Consider the following 8,908-nt stretch of genomic DNA (forward strand, 5'->3'; position numbering starts at 1 on the left):
TGAAATGTATTTATTTATATGCTTTTTTATTTTAAAAATTTTCAGTTATTATTAAAATACTATGCTTTTAAAATAAATTTATATTTATTAAATAAAATTACAATTCGAAACTTCAAAAAAAAAAAATTATTATTATAATAGTAATTTAAGTAATTAAAAAGAATTTTTTTTCAATTAAAGAAACATATTTAAAAAAAAAGACTTACCTATAAAAGAAAATTAAAAATTATGCTGCTGTGCACTAAACAACAAAAAAACAATTACAGCAAAAAATATTTAAAAAGTTTAAACTAACTAGAAATTTTAAATTAATAATATTATTATTGAATTAAGGTATTTAAAAATTTTTAACATATAAAAATAAAAACGTGTATAGTCATTTACAAAAATTCAAGTTTTTTTGAAAATATTTTCATGTACTAAAATAATATCTAAAACAACAAAATAATAATAAAATATATATACTTTTGAAAGAAAAAATATATTTATTTCAATTAAAAATAATTTTTTGAAAATTTTTAAATGAAGTTTTTTAAAAATTATTTTTTGAAAATTATTTTCATGTACTTAAATAGCATGCTAAAAACTAAAAGTACAAAATAATAATACATTTTATACAAATTTGAAAAAAAATATATTTATTTCATTCAAAAAATTTTAAAATGAAGTTTTTAAAAATTATTTTCATGAACTTAAATATAATAAGCCATAAGAAAAAAATCGTACAATACATAAGCTATTAAAACATATAAAAAAAATTTAAATAACAATATTTTGTAATAATATTAAAAATAAAATTTTTATAATGATAATATTTTGTAATAATAACAAAAAAAATTTTTGTTTAATAAAATAAAATAAAAATATTTCGTCAATTAAAAAATTTTTGAATTAATTCTATTGAAAATTACTTTCAAGTACATACTTAAATATCACACTAAAAGAAAAAATAACGAAATCTTACATAACATTTACATTTTTTTTATTACGCTGCAAAAGAAGTTTTAATTAGAAAAATCTGGCGTACTGTGTAAAAAAATAAGTTGTAGTATTATGTTAAGAAAAATTTAGTTTAAAAATTAAAAATTAGTCATAATACTAAGTAATGTATCCAACACATTTCTTAATATTCTAAATATAAAATTTGAAACATATAAATATTTAAAAAAATGACATCCTAAAATATAATAAATAAATCGTAATCTGCTTAAAAATCTCTTTCTACTTTCGAAAAAATTACCTTTTTCATACATAAAATGTTTTCAAATTATATAATATTTTAATATATAATATAAATAACCAAAAAATAATACTGTATTGATCACATTTATTTTTTGTTTTAAATATTAATATTCTTAAAAGTTTCTATGTAAATAAATATTTAATTAAAAAAAAAAAATTTAATTAGACAGTATTTTAATATGAAAAATACAAAATTATTAATTATATTGATTAAATATTTTATGCAATTTCATTTTATTTAATAAAATTTGAATATTGTTAATATAACAACAGGTGTTCCATAAGCATATATATGCAATATATATATATATATATATATCTTAAAGTTTGTAAAATTTAGTATAAAAAAATACTTATAAAACAAATTTTTTTCACTTTCAACCTTCTTAAAAATTATTCTTAATTTCCATGCAAAAAAAAAGATTTAATTTTCAAAAAAAAAAATTTAATTTTCAAAAAAAAAATTTTTAGTTATATAATATAAAATAAAAATATAAGAAACACAAAACTTATTAAATACATATCTTGACACAATTTTGTATTCAATATTTAACTAATAAAATATTTTTGAAATAAGTAAAATAAATAAAAATTGAACTAACAATATTAATATTATATAATATTATTTATAAAATGATATAAAAAAAAATAATGAAAATAATTTTTTTCTAGATATTCCGAAATTGTGGATATAGTCCTTAAAAAATACAATTTTCAAAATTACTAGGCGTTAGCGATTTCCACGAAAAATAGAAATTATAAAAAATCTACAGCAGAAAGTGTTACATGTCTAAATTACAAAAAATGCTCATCAGCCACACAGCAAAAGGAAAACTACATCGTGTCTTATTAATGAATGCTAGCTGTTGCTAGTAGCGCTTGTGTTGCTAGCGCAGACTACAGCAACTTTTCATGGTCGCTGATTCGATGCATTGTAATTAGCGTACGCGCAGCTTACGTAGCCGCGTCGCCACCTTACAGCACAGCTTGCAGCTGGAGAGGCGACCGCTTCTAACAGCTAGCGAACAGTAAATCTAACTTGCATGTTTACTCGTCGCTTACTTTATGGCGTTAGCTTCAGCTATCTGGTGCTGGTGAAGGCAGAAACAGTTTCGTTTACGTTTTGTTTTCCTGTTCACCGCTGTTTTGTATTTATAATTACCTTTGCTAAATTTTTGAATTTATTTGCTTTGCAGCGCATAAAGGCTCACTGCACAGCTGAATTATATAATATATGCGCATTTTTGTAGAGTATTTACTTTTGTTTGATTGCTTTGCAACAGGACACAAACATTGCGAAATGGTTTCTATTAATTCAGATTAATTTAAAATAAATTTAATTTTATACTTATATATAATTTGAAGTTGGTGCATGTTTACATACAACTTGAAAATAAGCGTCTGAATCGAAATTAATGACTTTGGTGTAGCGCGGTGGTCAGTGCGTATGCGTGACCTATGGGGATGCCACGGCGTATGACGAATGCGTGTGAACGTTAACCCTTATGTTAGCGCGAGGTCATTCGTCAATTCTAATATAAGACATGCTTCTAATATAAGAAACTCGAGCGATACACAGGTTGATGTGATATAATAGACAAATAACGGTGGCCATATCTATCTACACCGAAATACCCAACAGCGATTATTCACTCTCTGTACACTAAACTAGCTACAACAAAATATGTATTTTTTCTAGAAAAATTATGCGAAAAAGTAAGGTTCTAAGCGTTGCTAATAAAAAAAGGCTTAGTGGTCTGAATACTTTTCGCTTGCAGATGATTCCGATATGGGGACTAGAGTAGAGAGGAAAGCGGAGAAGGAGAAGCAAAGATTTGGACCGAGACCGAGATTTGTAGCTTGTGATCGAAACTGGAACTAGATTTGTTTGAGATAGTAACCACAATGGCACTGTATATAAAATACGAAAGCAGACTCTGAGAGTCAAAAAGAGGTACAAGACTGCGATAAAAACTGGAGCTTATGTAGACTGTGACTAAAGTTGTAACTGAGAGAGAAAAACTAGAAATTTCACTATAACTAAAACAGGAATTGAGCCTCGGACTGACACGGAGAGCAATAAAACAATTTACTCTGTTGAATTTTCAATAAGCACAATAAACACTAAACTTTAAACACGAGTTTATGAAATCCGAATTTCAAATTTTAACTAAATGAAAAGTGCAATAGAGCTTAGGCTTAAAAAAGAACAATTTGGCGGCACTAAATCTATTTTTACTGTAAATTAGCTCTAATAAATATGAGAGTTTCAAAAACACTTAAATTAAACATCATTATTATAAATAAAATTAAACACACAATTTTTAGGCGCTCAAAGAAAAAACTTTAGTGCTTTCAGTAAACAATAAACACAAAACCTTAAACTCGAGTTTATGACAGCTAAATTTTAGATTGAGAGTAGCTGAAAATATATGTAATGTGTTAGGAAAAAAAGTTTGGCTGGTGTTAGGACTGAGATCAAATATTGATAACGGGTCTGAGTCAAGAAGCATACGGTATGAAATGAGCATTTTTTTGTGCAAATGAATTACTAATTTTGAATGGGAAAGTAAAAAAAAATGTATTCAAAGTATTGACCATTGCTTTTTACACTTTTTGACTACCTTTCTGGCAATTTGTAGATACCATGCCAATTGAAATGTTCGTCCTTTCAAGCAAACCGAACTGACAACCAAGTTTCGACTTCGGTTGAGGATTATTAAAATAAATCCATTTTTCATCGTCAGTGACAATACAATGCAAAACTTTTCTTTTCTTTCATGTTTTGTTTCGGTTTTGCGGTTTTCCATTTGTCTTTCGTACAATTCATGTGGCACGCATTTTCCATACTTTTGGATCTTTCCCATAGCTTTCAAACGGTCTGAAATTGTTTGTTGTGCAACATTTAACATGACTGCCATTTGCTTTTGACACAAAGTATCAACTTCATGCAATATTGCTTGTAGTTCGGCGTCTACAAACCTTTTTGGTGATCTTCCACGTTCTACATTTCTCACATCAATATCATTTTCTCTGCACCGTTGAAACCAACTTTTGCATATTGCTTCTGACAGAGCATAATCACCGTGTGCCTCGACAAGCATTTGATGCGACTCTGCAGCACTTTCCGGTACAAAATTTTACATTTGCAACACAATGAAAAAATGTGACGTTGTTTGTTCAATGACCGTAAGGTTATTGAATATGTTTGACAGCTGTCGTGCCAACCAAACAGAAAACAAGGAAAACACTGTCCTATTATTGTAGTTGTACAAAAGAAAAGAATGTAACTGAAACGAATTCAAGTTGATGAAGTGTTTGACACGCGCCCAATTTACCAACATCCTCAAAGTACGTACATAGCTTGATCACTTTTAATTGCAACTACTATATGTACATAGGTGAATGTAATAGCTAATAGCAAAGCCGGTCGCGCAGTCTTAATCATTCAGGTTATTGCGAGATTTTCTTTCAACCAACAGCAATCAGGCACCAAAGTCAGAGTCAAGGCGCCAAGTCGTGCGACTGTCCATTCCGACGTCGTATTAAGTCAAAATAATTACGACAAATGCATAATATAGATTATTTAATTACCGGTAGTGATGAGTGCAACAACAATACGAAATTTTTCAAAAGCAAAAACAAAAAAACAGCAAAACAAACATGTAATATAAAAACCAAAAAAAAAATAAATAAACGCAAAAATAAAAATGGCAGAAAAAATAAAAATAAACGAAAATGAAAAAGCAAAAGCAAAAAAAGTGAGAAAACTTTATTGGATAATCCAGTAATAAATAGTTACAAGAGAGCAAAAGCAAGCAAAAAAGCAGTGTGTGAGAGTGGCGTTTATATATGTTTCAGTTGCACTTTAAACATTGCCACAAATGCTGCCACAAACACAATTCTTTATATTGTTCGTTGCGCGCAGGCAGAAAAAAAAGAAAAAAAAAATTGCATTTTCTGGCATTACATGTGCGCATATTTATATACATACATACACATATACTCCCATATGTTTCACTGCAATTGTTACCACGTAACAGTGATTACACAAATATAACGCTGGACTTGCCACCATAGCACTTTGGCAAAGCGGCCACCGGTAAAGAGGTTGTTGCACCTGAAAGTGCCGTGGCAAAAAGTATTGCTCAATGTAGCATTGAATGTAATGAAAGGAAAAATTGTAAAACAACGGTATTATTACCTATGAGGATGCCAGTTATTAAGCGAGCGATTAAAATCAGCAAGAAGCGAATATATAATACAAATAAAAAAAGTAACGCAAAATATGCGCTTTTTCTGGCTAATTTGCTACGCTTGGCGTTTTTTGTTTTTTTGTTGTACAATAATTCAATTTTCCTTGCACTTTTTGCGGCACAAATTTGCATAAATTGTGTTATACGCGCGAATTGTATGGTAAATGTGGCAAGTGGCATGCCGCATGTTCCACTTACATAAATACTATAAGCGCGCAATTGCTAAAAAACTAGGTTTTGGTATGTATATAGACCTGCCTAACAAATAGAAAAGTATTTTCATATATTTGTGTGTGTGGGTGTTTGTGCCCCTCTTTGCGATCTTGAAAATCTAGGAAATATTGTTGCAGCTATGATTTGCCCTTCGCGGAAATGTGTCATTACAATGGGGAAATGGCAAGACTGGAAATGAAATAATTATTTTCGACTAATGAGTGGTGATTGCAGCCAGCGATGTTAAATTAATAATAACAAGAAAAATATTTTTTCCAAGTCATAATTTTGTGTGAAAATTTTATTTGTTAAAGATATGATATTCATAGTGAAATATATATATTTAAGCCAGATAATTTATTTATTTTCTAAACAAAAAATTTAATAACATTTAACATTTAATTACATTTTTTTTTCATTACAAATTTTTTTAAAAATATTTTTGCTCTAAGAGCAATTTTTAGTTTAATTTTAGGTAAATACTATTATTATTGTTATTCAGCCAAACTTGAGGTATTTTTATAATGAAAAATATTTTTTTGTTAAATTTTTGCTACTAAAACAATTTTTAGTTCAATTATAATAATTATTATTTATGAGCATTCGAATTGCGCCTAATTGCAGGCAATATTATTATTAGTTCAATTTGGCCTTAGAATTTTAAGATTTTTCTAAGCATTTGTTTATTATTATTACCTTTTATTGCAGATCCTAGCTAAAGTACTTTTTTGAAAACAATTTTTAGTTTAGTTTTTATTTCATAATTATAATTGAGCCTAAATGTAGGCAACTATTATTATTAGTTCAACTTAGCTTCAATATTTGAAGTTTTTGTACAAAATAATTTATTATTATAATCTTTGAATGCAGATACTAACTAAAGCACTTTTTTAGTTTAAATATTATTTTTCATAATACGAATTGAGCCTAAATGTAGGCAATTATTGTTATTAGTTTAATTTAGCCTTATAAGAGGACATATTTTTTCATATAATTTTATACTATGAGCGCAATTTTTAAAACTTGAAATTACGCCTTAATGTAGGCAAATAAAAATATTGGTGTGACTCAGCCTTATTAGAGACATTTTTATAACTTTTTTGTAACTTTTTTTTTATTTTAATGTTGTTACTTTTCAATTCAGGTTTGAGCTAGATGTCATTTTTTACTACTTTTTTTAAATTTTGTTTCTTTTAGCACAATTTTTAGTTTCATTATTTATAAGAGTTCAAATCGCGTCTAATTGTAGGCAACCACATCAGTTTAGTTTTATTTTTTTATCTCTTACAGTAATATTATTGTTATTTTCTGAAAATAAAAATATATTTAGTATTCGAAATTTGTAATAATATTCTGTTTTCTATGTTGAACTACGCCTGATTAGAGGCGTTGGTTTTTTTTTTAATTTCAGTAAATTACAATTAGTTTTCGAATTTTGACTGCTAATAAATTTTTAGAAATTATATTAAAGAAAAAAACCAAAATGTCAATAATGTACTGTTATATTTAATACAAAGCCTATTTTGGCAATTTTTGATTTCAATAAATTTTCAAGTTCTAACCGTTTTAATAAACTTGTTGAAATAAATTTCAGAAAAAAATAAAATAAAATGTCAAAATTTATAATTTTAATTTTCATATTTAAAATTACGCCTAAATGTAGACAATATATTTAATTTTATAATTTTTAATAAATATATATATTTTAATAAAAATATTTTTTTTTATATATTTAAAAAAAAAAATTTATGAACTTATTAATTGTATTACTTTCCTCAAAAAAAATTTTACCTTTTTTTAATTTTATACTTCGAAAACACATTACAATATCGGCAATTTTTTTCATACTGCCTACATTTAGGCTGATACTATAGTGCGCATTTCAAATCATACAGGACTCTGTAAATTTATTACCTTCTGACTTTGTGCTTTGATGTAAAACTGCGAAGAAGAAAAATAAGTAATGCATAATAAAAATAATTTTAAAAATAACACCTGCAATTTTTCAAAAACAATTTAAAATGCATTAAAACTGTCACATATATTTTCTACAAAAGAAAATATTTGCCAAAAAATAAATTAAAAACCTTTCGTCAATGAAATGCAGTCACGTAGAAACACCTCGTAAATCAGTAAGAGTCAAAATAAAACATTTCGCCAAATTTCAAAACAAAAAAAATCACAAACTCAACATGGCATTGATAACGGTAAGTGATTAAGTATGCAAAGAAATCTAACCCCGCATGCTACGACATTTGACGTTTATCGGCTGTCATGAGCGTGATGACCGTTGCCATGACACTAACGTTCAAGCGCTTAATATTGCTTACAAATGCAACAGCTTTTTGCATGCTAATCAACAGTTGAGTGCAACATAACAGTTATATAGTGGCGGTGGCGTCATTTAAAAGAGAGCGAAATGCTTACGGAATATTTATTTTAAATTTTTTGATAAAGAAAAAAATAACTTTCGAAAAGTAACGGACATTATTTAACAATATTTGATTTATGTTTGTTGAAATTTGACATATTGCAACAAGTTATTGGCAACTAGTGTTGACAAGCGATACTGCGAAAAAATACATTGAACTCTAAGCGAGCTTATAGCATTTATTCGTTTTTATTGTTTTATAAACAAATTAAATGTTTCATTATATACAGAATAATATTGCAGTTTGCAACCATACGAATTTCAATAGTGATCAACATACTAAACGACTATCGATAATACTAGTTCACGCAATATTTTCCATATTCTTTCATGCGAATTTTTTCATGCCAAACAAAGTGCGTTTGCGCGCACAGCAGTCCCGGTGAACTCAAGACTCAAGAGCACACAATAAATGAATAACTTAACGCAACATAACAAAACGTAACACAACATAACGTTACATAACACAACACAACGCAAAAGTCTCATACTAACAGCAGAAGATAACACAACGTTACTAAGGTAGAACTTAATATTGTTAGGCAAAAATGAACTTAGCTACGCATACTAAATGGCTAACATAGCATAAGACAAAACTCCATAAATATTTCAAGGAACTGTGAATGAGTTTTCTTATGTCGCTTCAGCTGGTTTAAGAAACATAGCGTGAGATCTATACATATAAACCCTAGATAAGCTTTATGAAGACTCCAATTTTTAACATTCATCATATGCTCTCCGCTGAAGATAACCGAAATGTGTACTT

This window comes from Bactrocera oleae, chromosome 5, assembly GCF_042242935.1.
Source record: "Bactrocera oleae isolate idBacOlea1 chromosome 5, idBacOlea1, whole genome shotgun sequence".
Classification (NCBI taxonomy): domain Eukaryota; kingdom Metazoa; phylum Arthropoda; class Insecta; order Diptera; family Tephritidae; genus Bactrocera; species Bactrocera oleae.